Genomic DNA, 16920 nt, shown 5'->3' with positions numbered 1-16920 from the left:
GCTCTCATTCCTTCTTGCTTGATTTCAAGTTTCTCAACTGGTCTCAGCTGAATTTTCCTAAAGCACTATTTTAATTATGTCATTCTCTCACTTAAAATCACTCAAAATATCTCTATGACTTCTGTATTATCTACTGAATTTACTTAGTACATGAGGTCTTTTTCTAATCTGTTCTCCCATAACTTTTCTATCTGCACTCCTCTAGTCATAATGGGGGGTTTGCTGTACCTCAGAAGGAGTGCTTACATTTCCATGTATTTGTTCCAACTCCTTTATCCCCTTTTATGCCTCTCCCACAACTATACCCTCATGGACACCCCTCACTATGTGGCTCACTTTCCAGGCACTTTTTGAGAATAGTGACTAGTTTCACAGGGAAATGAACATGGATGAAAAGTGGAAAGGTAAGAGTAGGGTTACATTTTGAAGTTAGGATATCTTTTTTTTTTAAGATTTTATTTTTTTATTTGACAGAGAGAGACACAGTGAGAGAGGGAACACAAGCAGGGGGGAGTGGGAGAGGGAGAAGCAGGCTTGGTAACAGGGAGCCCAATGTGGGGCTTGATCCCAGGACCCTGGGATCATGACCTGAGCCAAAGGCAGACACTTAATTACTGAGTCACTCAGGTGCCCAAAGTTAGTATATCTTATATCATACACTGATCATACTCTGCAATCTCTCTGCACTCACCTTTCCTCTCCTCTCGCCTGAACCTTGCACCATCGTTAGTGGTTCACAGATATTAGCCGAGTTAAATCATCTACTACTTATAGGCTTCATAGGTCAGATTAATTGTGCTTTTTACCTCTTCATTTTCAAACAGGAGATATATTGTTCCACATCTGGATTTGTATGGAGTCAAAACTTTATCTGACTCCCAAAAGATAAATTTTATAAAAACATAGAGAACAGTAAGTATTTACATGTTTTATTTTTTTATATTTTTTAAAAAAGATTTATTTTATTTATTTGAGATACAGAGAGAGCACAAGAGGGGAGAGGTCAGAGGGAGAACCAGACCCCCACTGAGCAGGGAGCCTGATGCGGGACTTGATCCTGGGACTCCAAGATCATGTCCTGAGCCAAGGGTAGTCACTTAACCAACTGAACCATGCAGGCACCCTATTTACATCTTTTTTTTTTTTTTAAGATTTTATTTATTTATTTGGCAGACAAAGATCACAAGTAGGCAGAGAGGCAGGCAGAGAGAGGAGGAAGCAGGCTCCCTGTGGAGCAGAGAGCTTGATGCGGGGCTTGATCCCAGTACCCTGGGATAATGACCTGAGCCAAAAGCAGAGGCTTTAACCCACTGAGCCACCCAGGCACCCCCTATTTACATCTTTTAATGTCTATGGCCAAACTCATTTTATATAGCTTTTCTTTCCTGGTTGATTTTTTATAGAATGTCGGTGGTGAAACTATGTAGATTGCAAAAAAGACTGTAAACATTAACAGATTATAAATATTTCTGGGGAAATTAGCAATATGAGTGGAAAACCATGAAATTCCTAACAAATAAACCCAGCAATGCTAATCTGCTAAATCACTACTGTTTTCAAGAGCCTCCACTTTTTTTTATTGCATCTCATTAATAGTCTTTCTAAATTTCAACTTGGTTAGATTTTAGTTCTTTTATTTCTTCAGAAAGGGATTCTCTAGTGTCTTCTATGCTTTTTTCAAGCCCAGATAGTATCTTTATAATTATTATTCTGAACTCTAGTTTTGCCATCTTACTTATGTCAATACTAATTAGGTCCCTAGCAGTCAGTATTTCCTCTTGTTCTCTTGTTTGAGGTGAGTTTTTCCATCTTGTCCTTCTGTTCAGAGAAGAACAGATGAGTGAGAGAACAAAATACTAAACTGGTGACAATGACCCCAGAGAAATATACACTAAACAAATCGAAGAGACCCAAAACTGGGAGAAAAAAAGAAACAAGAAAGAAATAGAATATAATCAGACAGGTGAGCAGAAGAGAGCAATACACTGGATTCTGTGTGTATTTTGGTCTTTTTTTTTTTTTTTTTTTTTTTTTTTTTTTTTTTTTAGAAAACTATGTCCCAAAATTGTAAAGAAAGAAAACTTATATATGTACAAAAATAAAATTAAATACAATGAAAGGATAGAATGTAACTGTAAAAATGGAAATTAAAAGACAAGAAAAAATGGAAGAGGAAAAAAAAAAGCAAAAACAAAAAAAAGGAAAGGATATAAACAGACAGGTGAACAGAACAGAGCAATACACTATCTCCTGAGTGTATTTTGGTCAGTTCATTAGAAGAAACTACATCTAAAAATTGTAAAGAAAGAAAAACCTATATGTATATATAAAAATAAATATATTGAAAGGATAGAATGCAACTGTAAAGGTGAAAATTTTAAAAGACTTTTAAAAAGTTATGATCAGACAGGCAGACAGGTAACTAGAACAGAACCATACACTAGATTTGGGGTGTATTTTAGTCTGTTAGAAGAAACTGCATCCCAAAATTGTAGAGAAAGAAAGGCTAATATATATACAAAAATAAAATTAAATACAATGAAGGAATAGAATGTAGCTGCAAAAATGAAAATTATAAAATATTTTATTTTATTTTTTTAAAGATTTTATTTATTTTATTTAACAGACAGATATTAAAAGTAGGCAGAGAGGCAGACAGAGAAAGAGAGGGGGAAGCAGGCTCCCTGCTGAGCAAAGAGCCCAATGCGGGGCTCGATCCCAGGACCCTGGGATCATGACCTGAGCCGAAGGCAGAGGCTTTAACCCACTGAACCACCCAGGCACCCCATGAAAATTATAAAAGATTTAAAGAAGAAGTTGGTGGGCACCTGGGTGGCTCAGTGGGTTGAGCCACTGCCTTCAGCTCAGGTCATGATCTCAGGGTCCTGAGATCGAGTCCCGCATGGGGCTCTCTGCTCAGCAGGGAGCCTGCTTCCCTCTCTCTCTCTCTGCCTGCCTCTCTGCTTGCCTCTCTGTCTACTGTGATCTCTCTCTGTCAAATAAATAAATAAAATCTTTAAAAAAAAAAAAGAAGTTGGTAAAATAAGAGATTGGTTGAGAAAGGAAAGAAAAAAATTAAAAATAAAGCTGAAAGACTAAAGAATCATGGGGAAAAAGCTATGAATTTTCTGTGGTGTATTTCCATAGTTCTGGAGTTCCACAGTTCTCATTGATTGATAAACATGGTCTTGGCAGGATATTCTTGCTGATCTTCTGGGGGAGGGGACTGTTGCCTTGATTCTCAAGTGTCTTTGCCCAAGATGGGATTGTACCGCCCTTGCCAGGGGCCAGGTTAGGTAATCTGCTCCAGTTTGCTCTCCTGGCTTTCGTTTCCCTGAAGGCTTTCCATAGAGCTCTGGAGGATGGGAATGGAAGTGGTGGCTTCCCAAACTCTGGCTCCCAGGGAGCTGAGAGCTCAGGGCCCCACTCCTCAAGTGTGCCCTTGGAGAAAAGCAACCAGTCACTCCCATCTCCCTGGTCTCTGGCCTCGTGCTCCGTTCTCACCCGGCCTGTGACCAAGCGTTTCTATCTCTGGCACACAGCCCCCCCATTGGGAGTCTCCAAACCCTGCTGACTCCTGCAGTGTGCTCCCGTGCTGCTCCTCCTAGGCAAGAAAGGACGGTCTCAAGGAAGGAGGGAGAGCCCACACCTTGGTTTGCTGTTTGCGGCCGGCTTCCCACTCGGATACCTGGGAGCTCTGCCGCACTCAGTCACCCATAGTCTTCCTGTGACCCCGAGGATCCTGGACACCATACTGTCCCACCTACTGTTCTGTCCCAGTTAGCCACCTGGGTGACGTCCCTCACTGAAGCAGACTTCTAAGAGTTCTTTTTTCTTTTCTTTTTAAAAGATTTTATTTATTTATTTATTTATTTACTTATTTGACAGAGAGAGAGAGAGATCACAAGTAGGCAGAGAGGCAGGCAGAGAAGAGAGGGGGAAGCAGGCTCCCTGCTGAATGGAGAGCCCAAAGCGGGGCTCGATTCCAGGACCCTGAGACCACGACCTGAGCTGAAGGCAGAGGCCTAACCCACTGAGCCGCCCCAGACTTCTAAGAGTTCTGATTTTGTGCTCACCTGCTCTATCACTTGCCAACAGGCAGCTGATGGAAAGCTCCCTGCCCCCACTCCCCCACCCCCTGCAGTCTACCTTCCCATAAATCACCTTGGATTCACTTCTCCTCACCTCCTACCTTGCAGAAAGTGGTTGCTTTTCTATTTGCAGAGTTGCAGCTCTTCTTTTCTTCCACCTCCAGTTGAGTTCATAGGTGTTCAGAATGATTTGATCCTTATCTACCTGAATTTCTGAGACCAGAATAAATTAAGGTCCTACTCCTCTGCCATCTTGGACTCCTCACTGGTTAGTTTCTATTTTATTTATTCAGATCACTAATCTTTTCTTCAGCATCTGCTTTATCCCATTCAGTGTATTTTCCATTTCGTATAATGTATTTTTAAAAAATCTAGACGTTTCATCAGTGATCTTTCTTATATCTCCATTTTCTCTAATTTTTGTGGCCCTGTTTTCCCCTGCCTTTTTGAACTTATAGATCATTTTTAAAAAGATTATATTTATTTATTTGACAGAAAGAGAGCGCAACAGAGAGAGAAGGGGAAGGAGAAGTGGAGGGGGAGAAGCAGACTCCCCACTAAGCAGGGACCCAATGTGGGACTTAATCCCAGGACCCTGGGATCATAACCTGAGCTGAAGGCAGATGCTTAACTGATTGAGCCACCCAGTTGTCCTAGAGCATTTTTATAATCACTGTTTTTATGCCCTTGTTTGTTAGTTCCATCACATTATTTCTGGATCTTTTTTAAGATTTTTAAAATTTATTTATTTATTTGACAGACAGATTACAAGTAGACAGAGAGGCAGGCAGAGAGAGAGGAAGGGAAGCAGGCTCCCCACTGAGCAGAGAGCCCGTGGCTTGATTCCAGGACCCTGGGACCATGACCTGAGCCAAAGGCAGAGGCTTTAACCCACTGAGTCACCCAGGCGCCCTTCTGGATCTGTTTTTATTGGTTGATATTTTTCTTTTAAATTAAAAAACTTTTTTTTTAAAGATTTTATTTATTTATTTGACAGACAGAGATCACAAGTAGGCAGAGAAGCAGGCAGAGAGAGAGAGATAGGAGGAAGCAGGGTCTCTGCTAAGCAGAGAGCCCGATGTGGGGCTCAATCCCAGGACCCTGGGATCATGACCTGAGCCGAAGGCAGAGGCTTTAACCCACTGAGCCACCCAGGCACCCCTAAATTAAAAAACTTTTAAACAAAGTTGTTCAGGTTTTATTTACCACTAGCTCCACTCTCTTCTCCCTGCCAGCTGCTGTGCCCTCTTCCACACTCTCAGATCCAGAATAGGACTTCTCTGGCCTTATCAGTGTTAATCTTATGGGAGTAGAGGTCAGTGAAAACAGCTGTCAGACATTAATGTGCCTCTTCTGGGTCCAACTAGGCTGAACTTTCCTTCAGCAGATGTTCTAGAACTTGCCTCACTTAGTCTAGCTTTGATTTCCCTGATGTTCAGGTGGCCATTTTCCCTGCCAGCAACAACAACTAGTGTGATCTCTATTGAACTCAGAACAGACTGATGAGGTAAGTGCTACCCACAATGGTGATACTGAAGCCAGTGGCTTTAGTTACTTAATGACCCTGATCCGGTTGTCTTGGCTGTTGTCCTAAGCAAAATTTCTTCTTCCTTTTAATACCTATTGTTGTAGGTCCTCCAAAGTTCTCCAAAGAAGTTTCATTTGGATCTTTTTTATATCTTCCATTTTAGTGGAAATGAAAGGGCTAGGCACACTTTGATAATTTATATCCCCAGCATCTCAGACCAAAATCTTTTTTCAGAAGTCAGAGGATCCACACCAATGGTGGCACATGTGTCCTGGAACTGTACTTGGAACTTGAGGATGCTTCTGGATCATCTGCTTGTGCTTGCTGGCAAATGGCCCCAGGGTGGTCTTGAACACATCCCATTCTTTGACATCTGGGCCAGTGATACCCAGCCAAGACAGTCCCTTGCTTCTTATAACTGGCCTTGGCGGGCTGGCTATATCCTTGCTATCAGTTTGTGGGCCACCCTGCTGCCAGGACCCTGGGTCTCTGTAGCCCTAGATTTACCTATGGCCTCTTTTGATTGATTTTTATCCTGTTTATGGATAATATTTTCTTGCTTTTATTTTTTGGATGTTTAGGGTTTTTTTTTTTTGAGTCATTGTGAATTTTACATCATTTTTAAAACTTTGCTTTAGAGTTACTGAAGAAGTTAAACATAGAATTACTATATGACCCAGAAGTTTTAGTCTTATATATATACCCAGAAATATTGAAAATAAGAACTCAAATACATGTATGCTAATGTTCATTGTAGCATTATTAACAATAGTCAAAGGTTGAAACAACCAAAGTGTCCATCAACAGATGAATGGATAATGTGGTATATGCATTCAATGGAATATTAATCAGACATAGAAAGGAATGAAGTTCTGATACATGGTGTAATATGGATAAGCCTTGTAAACATAATGCTAAGTGAAAGAAGTCAGATATAAAAGGAAAAATATTGTATGGCTTCATTTATAAGAAATATCTGACATAGGCAAAAACACTGAGATGGAATGTAGATGAGAGATTATCAGGGGCTTCAGGGTGAGAGAAATGGGAAATTATTGGTTAGTGGAAATTTTCTGTTTGGGGTTATAAAAAATTTTGGAAATAGATAATAGTGATGGTTGCAGAACATTGTGAAAATAATTAATGCGACTGAACCCTACACTTTAAAATAGTTAAAAAAAGGGATTCCTGGGTGGCTCAGTCAGTTAAGCTGCTGCCCTTGGCTCAGGTCATTATCCCAGAGTTCTGAGATCGAGTCCCACATCAGACTCCTTGCTCAGGGGGGAGCCTGCATCTCTCTCTGCCTCTGCCTGCCACTCTGTCTGCTTGTGCTATCTCTCTCTCTGATAAGTAAGTAAGTAAGTAAAATATTAAATAAATAAATAAGTTGAAAGGGGGGCGCCTGGATGGCTCAAATGGTTAAGCATCTGCCTTGGCTCAGGTCATGATCCTGAGGTCCTAGGATCAAGCATAAGATTTAAAATTTCAAAAGATGGGGCACGCCCCTCCCCCACCCCGCAGAGAGCCCGATGTGGGGCTCGATCCCAGGACCCTGGGATCATAACTTGAGCTGAAGGCAGAGGCTTTAACCTATGAGCCACCCAGGCGCCCCAAGCATTCCACTCTTGATTTCAGCTTAGGTCATGATCTCAGGGTTGTGTGAAGCTGCGTAGGACTTCATGTTCAGTGTGGAGTCTGCTTGAGATTCTCTCTTGCTCTACCTCTGTCCCTCCTCCCACTCATGCTCTCTCTCAAAATAAATAAATATAATCTTTAAAATCTAGGGTGTCTGGGTGGCTCAGTCAGGTGAGTGTCTGCCTTTGGCTCAGGTCATGATCTCTGGGTCCTGGAATCAAGTCTCTAGTAGGGCTTCCTGCTCAGTGGAGTGTCTGCTTCTCCTTCTCCTTCTACCCCTCCCCCCTGCTCACTGTCGCTCTCTTTCCCCAATATATAAATTAAATCTTTAAGAAAATAACAAAATAATAAAATGAAATCAGGGTGCCTGGGTGGCTCAGTGAGTTAAAGCCTCTGCCTTCAGCTCAGGTCATGATCTCAGGATCCTGGGATGGAGCCCCACATCGGGCTCTCTGCTCAGCAGGGAACCTGCTTCCTCCCTCTCTCTCTGCCTGCCTCTTTGTCTACTTGTGATCTCTGTCTGTCAAATAAATAAATAAAATCTTTAAAAAAATAAAATCTAGTGCTCGCTTCGGCAGCACATATACTAAAATTGGAACGATACAGAGAAGATTAGCATGGCTCCTGCGCAAGGATGACACGCAAATTCGTGAAGCATTCCATCTTTTTTATGCTCGCCCTGATATGAGGAAGTGGTGATGCAACATGGGGGCTTAAGTGGGTAGGAGAAGAATAAATGAAACAAGATGGGATTGGGAGGGAGACAAACCATAAATGACTCTTAATCTCACAAAACAAACTGAGGGTTGCTGGGGGGAGGGGGTTTGGGAGAAGGGGGTGGGGTTATGGACATTGGGGAGGGTATGTGATTTGGTGAGTGCTGTGAAGTGTGTAAACCTGGTGATTCACAGACCTGTACCCCTGGGGATAAAAATATATGTTTATAAAAAATAAAAAATTATTTAAAAAAATAAAATAAAATCTATATGTATATAATATATAGAAAAAATCTAAATCTATCTGTATATAGATTTTAAAGATTATAAATATATATTATATATAAATAATATAGATGTAGAAATTATAAATTATATGTTATATAAATATATATGTTGATGTAATTCCTCTTCTTAAAACCTTGTAATACTTCTCAATTTAAACTTATTATAAAGTTATAATAAGGGACCCTGGGTGGCTCAGTTGGTTAAGCATTTGCCTTTGGCTCAGGTCATGATCTCAGGGTCCTGGGATGGAGCCCCACATCGGTGTCTCTATTCAGTGAGGAGCCTCCTTTTCCCTCTCCCTCTGCCAGCTACTCCCCCTGCTTGTGCACTCTCTCTCTGCCAAATAAATTAATTAGAATGAAAAAAATTGTTAAAATGGTGACTTTCATCATATATTTAATTACATTAGATAAAAAAGGATTACTTTGGCAGCTGTGAAGAAATCAGACAATAGGTTAAGGTTACTGCAGGAATCTAGGTTAAAGATGATGATGTTCTGTTTACCCCTCCAGGTTCACTCTGTCCTCCTCTGGAAGTTGACCTATGTAGACTGATTAACTGGTTCCTAGGCCCTCTGGCTTCTGGTTGAACTTGGCCAATGTACAGCAATGGGAAGAGACCTCAGTCTGCAGGATTGCTTTGAGTACCTATGGCAACTGATAACAGGTAATAGCTCTTGCCAGGCAGCCTTCTCCACAAAGCTCTGTGTGTCTCTGTATTCTAGTAATGGCTCCCTTCTCCCATTCCTTCCTTCTAAGGGTAAAGTGGCTGCCACCTGTATTTCTCTACACCGGTTTATTAGTTTAATAGTTCCCTTATCAAACTTCTCTAGAATTAGCCAATTGGAGTGTGTTATTAGTTTCCTGCTTTAGATCCGTTTAGATGTAGTGGACAGAGCAACATATGTATTTGGCGATAGAACCTTGAGGTTTTGATAGACTGGATGGTGTGACAGACATGGTCCTGGCTCTCAGAAAAGTTCTAATAAATTGGGGGAGGCAGGATGACACAGTTAGGAAAAAAAAAAAACCAAAAAGTAAGATTCAGGCTCATACCAACTAGCAATAGTCCAGCTATGGACTCGGGTTCTAAGGTGGTGGGAACTAGCTATTGAATGCACTGATTCAGATAGTATTAATGATATAGTTCCCTGTCTTGGGGACAGAACTGATATTTTTCCAAGCTCTCACATATGCAGGGGAGAAACTAAAGGAGGTTGGTTGTTTTCCCACAGAGGAATCAGAAGAGTGAGCTCTCAAGGAAGCGGTAGAAATTGAGATTTGGAAATGAGGAGAAGATCTAGTCATCTGGGTGAAATGTCAAGGTGCAGACACCTTCTTTCTAGTACCTACATTTGGTGGTGCTGCCCCATGCATAGCCTCCTACTGACCTGGGCTGGTGGCTTGGACAGCAGGGGTCACTATGGGCTCTTGGTAGAGAATTCCATGAATATATATTATATATTTGTCCAATAATAGTTTGAACATGAATTCATTTGTCCAATAATAGTTAACAAGCGAAGAAATGACTCAGATACAAATGACAAAGATGACTCTCAAAAACTTTGAAATGTAGTTTAGACTCTGAAGAACCTGTGGAGAGTTTCGATTTATTTTTCCTGGCTCCTAGCAATACCCTCTCCTTCTGGTAACTCCTTAACCAGTGAGTTTCAAATTATAAGATGCAGCCTATTAGTGGGTCATGATGGGCATTTTTTTTTCTTAAGTAGTCTCCACCCCCAGTGTGGAACCCAACACAGGGCTTGAACTCACAACCCTGAGATCAAGACCTGAGCCGAGATCAAGAGTCCAATGCTTAACCGAATGAGCCACCCAGGCACGCCATGATGGGCATTTTTAAACAATGAAATATAGTGGAATAAAAATATCAGACACAACATGGATAGGATGTGTATTTAATGAAAGATGTTTCCAATATATGTGTATGTATGGAGTTACAACATGATGTGTATTTCTCCTTGTGTGTCTCAGTCAAAAAATCATGAAAGCCTCATGCATTGGTATTTCCCCTGGGGTTGTAGCTTCTTCAATCTTCTGATTCTCATTAATAGTTCCAAAACTCTAATGAGCAAAAGAATCACCCAAGAAGCTTGTTGAAACTATAATTTCCAAGCCCTACCTACCTCCAAATATATTCAAATTCAGAAGGCTGGGGTGAACTAGGAGATTTCATTTTTTAAAAGATATTTATTCATTCATTCATTCATTCATTCATTCATTTGAGAGAGAGAATGCACAAGCAGAGTGAGCAGCAGGCAGAGGGAGAGGGAGAAGCAAATACCCGCTGAGGAGTCACCTCCACCCCCTGGCCCGACACATGCACCATTGATGTGGGCTCTATCCCAGGACCCTGGGATCATGACCTGAACTGAAGGCAGATGATTAAGGTAAACCAACTGAGTCACCCTGGCACCCCAGGAGATTTCCTTTTTAACAAGCTGGAGATGAAGTATAAATGGTCTATGGACCCCAGTTTGAAAGGCCCTGCTTGACCTCACGTTGGCCAGTTTCATCCACAGCCAAGAGTTCAGTGGTATCCTCTACCCTGAGTGTCAAAGGCAGATTGACAAGTTCATTTGTAGACACTGGTTATTGTGTCCTCTGATCTGGATGTTCCTTGCACTCATAGCGCCCAAACTGAAGCTCTTTCCCTCTCACCCCACTATCACACTTATTCCTCTAACATTGTTTCTCATCTTTGTGAGTGGATGCATTATATACCCTGTCAACCAAACCAAAATAAAGGAGAGAGAGGAATCAGAGTTGGGCCCCCAGGGTTAAGCCTGGGCACAGGGATCACTTCATAGGTATGTAACCTGTGCAACCCCATAGGGTCCTGCACTTAGAAATGCCTTACACTCAGTTTCATGTTCTGCTGCCACTATCTTAAGAATCTTCATAATTTTTGAACAAGGGACCTTATATTTTTATTTGGCATTAGGCCTCACAAATTATGTAGCCTGTCCTGTCTAGGAGCCTGGGAACGTGGTGGTGAATTTAAATAGAAATGGGGAAGTTGGATGGGGTGCCTGGGTGGCTCAGTGGGTTAAAGCCTCTGCCTTTGGCTCTGGTCATGATCTCAGGGTCCTGAGATTGAGCCCCGCATTGGGCTCTCTGTTCAGCAGGGAGTCTGCTTCCTCCTCTCTCTCTCTCTCTCTGCCTGCCTCTCTGTTTACTTGTGATCTCTTTCTGTCAAATAAATAAATAAAATCTTAAAAAAAAAAAAGAAAGAAATGTGGAAGTTGTGGGGAACCTGGATGGCTCAATCATTAAGTGTCTGCCTTCGGCTCAGGTCATGATCACAGGGTCCTGGGATCGAGCCCCATGTCTGGCTCCTTGCTCGGCAGAGAGCCTCTTCTCTCTCTCCCTCTGCCTGCTGCTCTGCCTACTTGCGCTCTCTAGCTCTCTGTCAAATAAATAAATAAATAAATAAATAAAATCTTATTTAAAAAAAGAAGAAAGAAGGAGGTCAGCAAAAAGAACAGGTCTAGGAAGAAAGTGGGCTGGCTTTCTATACCTCAATGTGAGCTGTCTGTAACTCAGCCAGGTGGAGAAGTACAGTGGGAAGTTGGAAATATGAGCAAGAACAGAGAACAGAGGTCAAGATGGAAGATAAATTGTTTGGAGTTAGCCAAATAGATGTAACAGGTGAGATCATGAAAGGGAATTAACCAGGAAAGAGAGTACACAGTGAGAAGGAGTAAGGGACAGGGACAGGACTTTAAAAATCAGTAGCATTAAGGAGGTGGGAAGTATGGGAAGAAGAACCAGCAAAGGCACAGGAAGAAATGTAGAAGCAAAACCAAACAGTAAAAATACTGGGGCAAGGAGATAATCTGATGTGACCATGCAGGATCTGAAGGGGAAAGTAGGAGCAGAAAAGCCAATTTAGGGACAGAGCACATGGAAAGGAAAGATTCAACCCCCCAAATTTAAATCATCTATTTTTATTTTTGAACATATACTGATTATAAAAATAATTTTAGAAACACTCATATTCCACCATCCAGACAAACTGTTAGCATTTTGGTGCATTTCCTTCCAGTGTTTGTTTTCAGCATAGTTTTCTTCCATATTTTTTTTCCTCTACAGAAAGTTTACAAATATTCTATCTACAGTCTTCTTTGATTTTGCTCCACAAATCTGAGACCATATTATCCATAGTCTCATATCCTACATAGATAGGATGGAATTTTACATTCTATCCAGAGCACTTCCTATGCTATTAAAAACATTTTTTCCTGGATGTGTAGCATTCCAAAATCTTGTGACATCAATTTTTAAAATATCATGAAAGAAAATATAAAATACTTCTAATTTTGTTGCTATAATCTCACCAACCCCATCAAATAATTTCACATTTTAGTGTTTCTTTCCAACTTCACTCTTTGAAAACATCACTAGGGTACCTGGGTGGCTCAGTCAGTTAAGCATCTGCCTTTAGCTCAGGTCATGATCCCAGGGTCCTGGAATCCAGTCCCACATCTGGCTCCTTGCTCAGTGGGGAGCCTGCTTCTCCCTCTCCCTCGCCTGCCTCTCCCCCTGCTTGTGCTTATTCTCTCTCTCTGTCAAGTAAATAAATAAAATCTTTTAAAAAATTAAAACCTCATTACTTTGAGGTAACTGAGGTAATAGCATAATTACAGTGTTAAATATTGTTTTCTTTCACATTATTTTACAAACATGGTTTCATATTTCTCCATGTTCTGGTAGCTGTAAGCTGTTTTGTACTGTTAAATGTTTAATAATTTAATCACCGCCTGACATAAGTGTTTCAGTACATACAGATTTTTTTTTCTTTTGGCTTATATCGTTGGGTTTTAAATTTCTAGGTGAGGAACTGGGCCAAAGCATACCAGTTGGTTCTTGCTAAGTGTTACCTAAGTGTGCTTCTAGGAGGATTAAGTCAATTTACCCAGCTACTAGCTAGGTACGGATGTATCTTTTCCCAGGGCTTCGACTGGCGTTGGGTATTTAATTTTTACTTGATTTAATGGCTGTTAATTGGGACCATACTATACATATAGTCTTTAATTTGCATTTCCATAATTACTAAGGAAGTTGAGTCTTTATATATATATATTTACTGTTTGTATTTCCCCTAGATGCCTATTCGATTCAAAGCAACAGACATATTTTGAGTGCCACCTATGTGCCAAGTGCTGTGTGCTTCCCTCAAGGATGAGTGCCCTAACAAAAATGACCATTGGGGTAGGGTGGGGGAACCAGGTAGTATAGAAAATATATAATTAACTTACTCTATTTGTAGAAGCACAATACCAGCAGGCAGCTTGGGCAAAATCCTGTGGGTGGAAGACAGAAAAGGAAGGAATTGACTCTTAAGCAGGTTAGGTTTCACAGGTCAAGTGCCTTTAGAGCTAAGCCCAAACAAAGAAGGATTTGTCAGGGTGAGAAGATGTCTGGAGAAATAAAACAATGTGGAGAGAGGTAAAGTGGTTGAGAAACATAAAATACAGTGCTTGTGTAATGGAGTTGTGACTTTTCTAAAGCTAAAATGTGATCATTTTTTTGTTCTTTAAGAGAAATGGCATGAGATAATATATCTTTTAGGACTATCTTTCTGGAAGCTAATGACAGGTAGATCTGGAGACACTGGAGTCTATAAGATGAGCCTATGTTTTTAGCCACTTACCAAGGGTCAGAGATAGGACTAAAGGTCAAGCTTTTTAGGTAGTATGCACATTAACTTTTTATCTTAAAACTGTTCCCATTATAACTTTTCCCTTAAACTTTTAAAAAATGGCAGGAAGATAGGGGTAACATAAAATTTACCAATTTTAACTGTGTAATTCAGTATCGTTAAGTACATTTCATATTGCTGTGCAACCATTTGCCAGATTGTGACTTTCAAGTTAATTTAATTCAGCTTTATTAAAAAGAAATTGAAATTTGTCAAATTTACCTTTTTTGGTGTTCGCTTAACACTTTACATTGTATAATGCTCTTTAACTAAATATATGATCTCGTTGATCCTCATAAACATTCCTCTGAGGTAGATATTATCCCCATTTTCCAGATGAGGAAGCTGAGGCCAAGAGCCAAAAGGCCAGACAAGCTTGGGGTGTGTGTTTATCCTGGGGAAATAAAGAGTGTCACCCAGATTTATAGGTTGAGGATTTCAGCCATCCAATCAGTCATGTAGCAAATATTATCCAAGTACCTAGTATATGCCCAGTGTTAGGGGAATGATGTTGAGCAAAATAGACATATTCCCTGCATTTATGGAGCTCAAGGACTAGTGGGGTAAACAAGAATTCATTGAGAAATAATAAGGGGCGCTTGGCTGACTCGGTCAGTGGAGCCTATGACTCTTGATCTTGGGATTATGAGTTCAAGTCCCACACTGGGTGTAGAGATTACTTAAAAATACAATCTTTAGGGTATGTGCTTTGGTGAGTGCTGTGAAGTGTGTAAACCTGGTGATTCACAGTCCTGTACCCCTGGGGATAAAAATATATGTTTATAGAAAATAAAAAATTAAAAAAAAAATAAAATAAAATCTTTAGGGATGCCTGGGTAGCTCAGTCAGTTAAGCATCAGACTTTTGATTTCAGCTCAGATCATGATCTCAGGGTCCTGGGATCGAGCTCTCTGTCCAGCTCTGTGCTCAGAGACGAGCCTGATTGAGATTCTCTCTCTCCTTCTGCCTCTCCCCGACCCATGCTTGTGTGTATGCTCCTGTACGTGTGTGCTCTCTTTCTCTCAAATAAATAGATAAATCTTAAAAAAGGAAAAATAGGGGCAGGGTGCCTGAGTGGCTCAGTTGGTTAAATGTTTGCCTTCAGCTCAGGTCATGATCTCAGGGTTCTGGGATCAAGCTTGAGCCATGGTCTCTGCTCAGCAGGAAGTTTACTTCTCCCTCTGTGCTTTCCCTGCCTCTCTCTCAAATAAATAAATAAATAAATAAATAAATAAAATCTTTAAAAAAAAAAGAAAAAACAGAGGCATCTGGGTGACTCAGTCAGTTAAGTGTCTGCCTTCAGTTCAGGTCATGATCCTGGAGTGCTGGGATCCTGTCCAGTGACAGGCTCTCCGCTCAGCTGGAGAGTCTGCTTCTCCCTTTCCCTCTGCCCCTCCCCCACAGACCTCCCCCACCAACCCGGTTCCTGCATGCTCTCTCTCAAATAAATAAATAAAATCTTTAAAAAAAAAAAGCCACTCCTTCCCCAAAAAACTGTAAAAAATAAAATAAAACCTTTAAACTTCACAGAGAAAGACAATGTAAAATATCTTCATTCGAGAGAAACTCAGGACCAAGTATACTTACACTATATGCATTTGTAAATTTTCCAAAATGACTCACCCTGACATTTCCATGTGTCTGTCTAATCCACAGTATCCTTTCCTTGACATTATGTGATTTGTATATTGACCCCCAACCATGTGAGGTCAGCAGGCAAGTATGACAGTCTATATTTTACTGATGAAAAATTCGAGTCTCAAAGAGGTTAGATAACTTGCCAAAAACGACATGACTAGTTAACAGTGAAGCTGGGATTTGAATCCAGCTCTCGCAACACCTGTAGTATTTTTGTAGTATTCATCCTTCCATTATTCATTCATCCATCAAATATGTACCCAGCACCTTCTGAGTGTCAGCCTACGCATGGAGCAGTCAAGAGCCACTGAAGGGGGCACCTGCGTGGTTCAGTTGGTTGTGCCTATCTTTGGGTTTACCTTCCCCCACTTGTGTGAGCTTCGGCTTGCATGTGTGCTCTTTTTCTCTCTCCTCTCTCCCTCTCAAATAAATGAATAAAATGTTTTGGGGGGGCGGGGAGAGCCACTGAGGGGTTTGAAGCAGGAAAGCAGCATGATCCAATTTAGATTTTATTTTATTAGAGATTTTATTTATTTATTAGAGGGCATGAGGAGAGCAGGGAAGGGGCAGAGGGAGAGAGAGAAGCAGGCTCCCTGCTGAGCAGGGAAGCCTGACATGGGGCTTGATTCCCCAGGCCAGGACCCTGGGATCATGACCTGAGTCTAAGGCAGACGCTTAACCAACTGAGCCACCCAGGCGCCCCTTCATTGTAGGTTTTAGATGAGAGGGCAATGATGGTTTCCAAAATAAAGTCTGGGACCACCTACTGGGTCTGAAACGCTGGGATTAGGGCTCAAGAATGTCACAATCAGCCAGGTTTGGGAGTTCCTTTCCAATTCTAGTGCAGTGAAGAGAGAGAAGCACTGTATTAGAGAAGGAGGTGGTGCGACCAGTTAACATGACTAAGACAATGGCTGGAGTGAGAGCCAACCACGTGAGAGGTGAAGTACAGGGACAAAAGGACATTGGGACCATACTATACATATAGTCTTTAATTTGCATTTCCATAATTGAAGGTCATTTAGATAAAATATTTTCTTTTAAAGATTAATTATTTATGGGACGCCTGGATCGCTCAGTTGGTTAAGTAGCTGCCTTCGGCTCAGGTCATGATCCCAGCGTCCTGAGATCGAGTCCCACATCAGGCTCCTGGCTCGGCAGGGAGCCTGCTTCTTCCTCTGCTTCTAGCCTGCCACTCTGCCTGTGCTTACGCTCTGTCTCTGTCTCTCTCTAACAAATAAATAAAAGCTTAAAAAAAAATAAAGATTAATTATTTATTTGGCAGAGAGAGAGAGCGAGAGAG

General features: G+C 41.1%; 1 non-coding gene and 1 pseudogene across 1 annotated transcript; one reads left to right on the top strand and one right to left on the bottom strand.

Annotated features, from left to right (window-relative positions):
• Positions 1-5349: 5349 nt before the first annotated feature.
• On the bottom strand, positions 5350-10103 carry LOC123388756 (annotated as a pseudogene).
• On the top strand, positions 7817-7923 carry LOC123388795. Its single transcript, XR_006603300.1, has one exon. It is a non-coding gene; the product is annotated as a U6 spliceosomal RNA (small nuclear RNA).
• Positions 10104-16920: the final 6817 nt, after the last annotated feature.

The sequence above is a fragment of the Mustela putorius genome, unplaced genomic scaffold (assembly GCF_011764305.1).
Source record: "Mustela putorius furo isolate JIRA1106 unplaced genomic scaffold, ASM1176430v1.1 tig00003909_pilon_pilon_pilon, whole genome shotgun sequence".
Lineage (NCBI taxonomy): Eukaryota > Metazoa > Chordata > Mammalia > Carnivora > Mustelidae > Mustela > Mustela putorius.
This window is presented reverse-complemented; position numbering and strand designations above follow the sequence as displayed.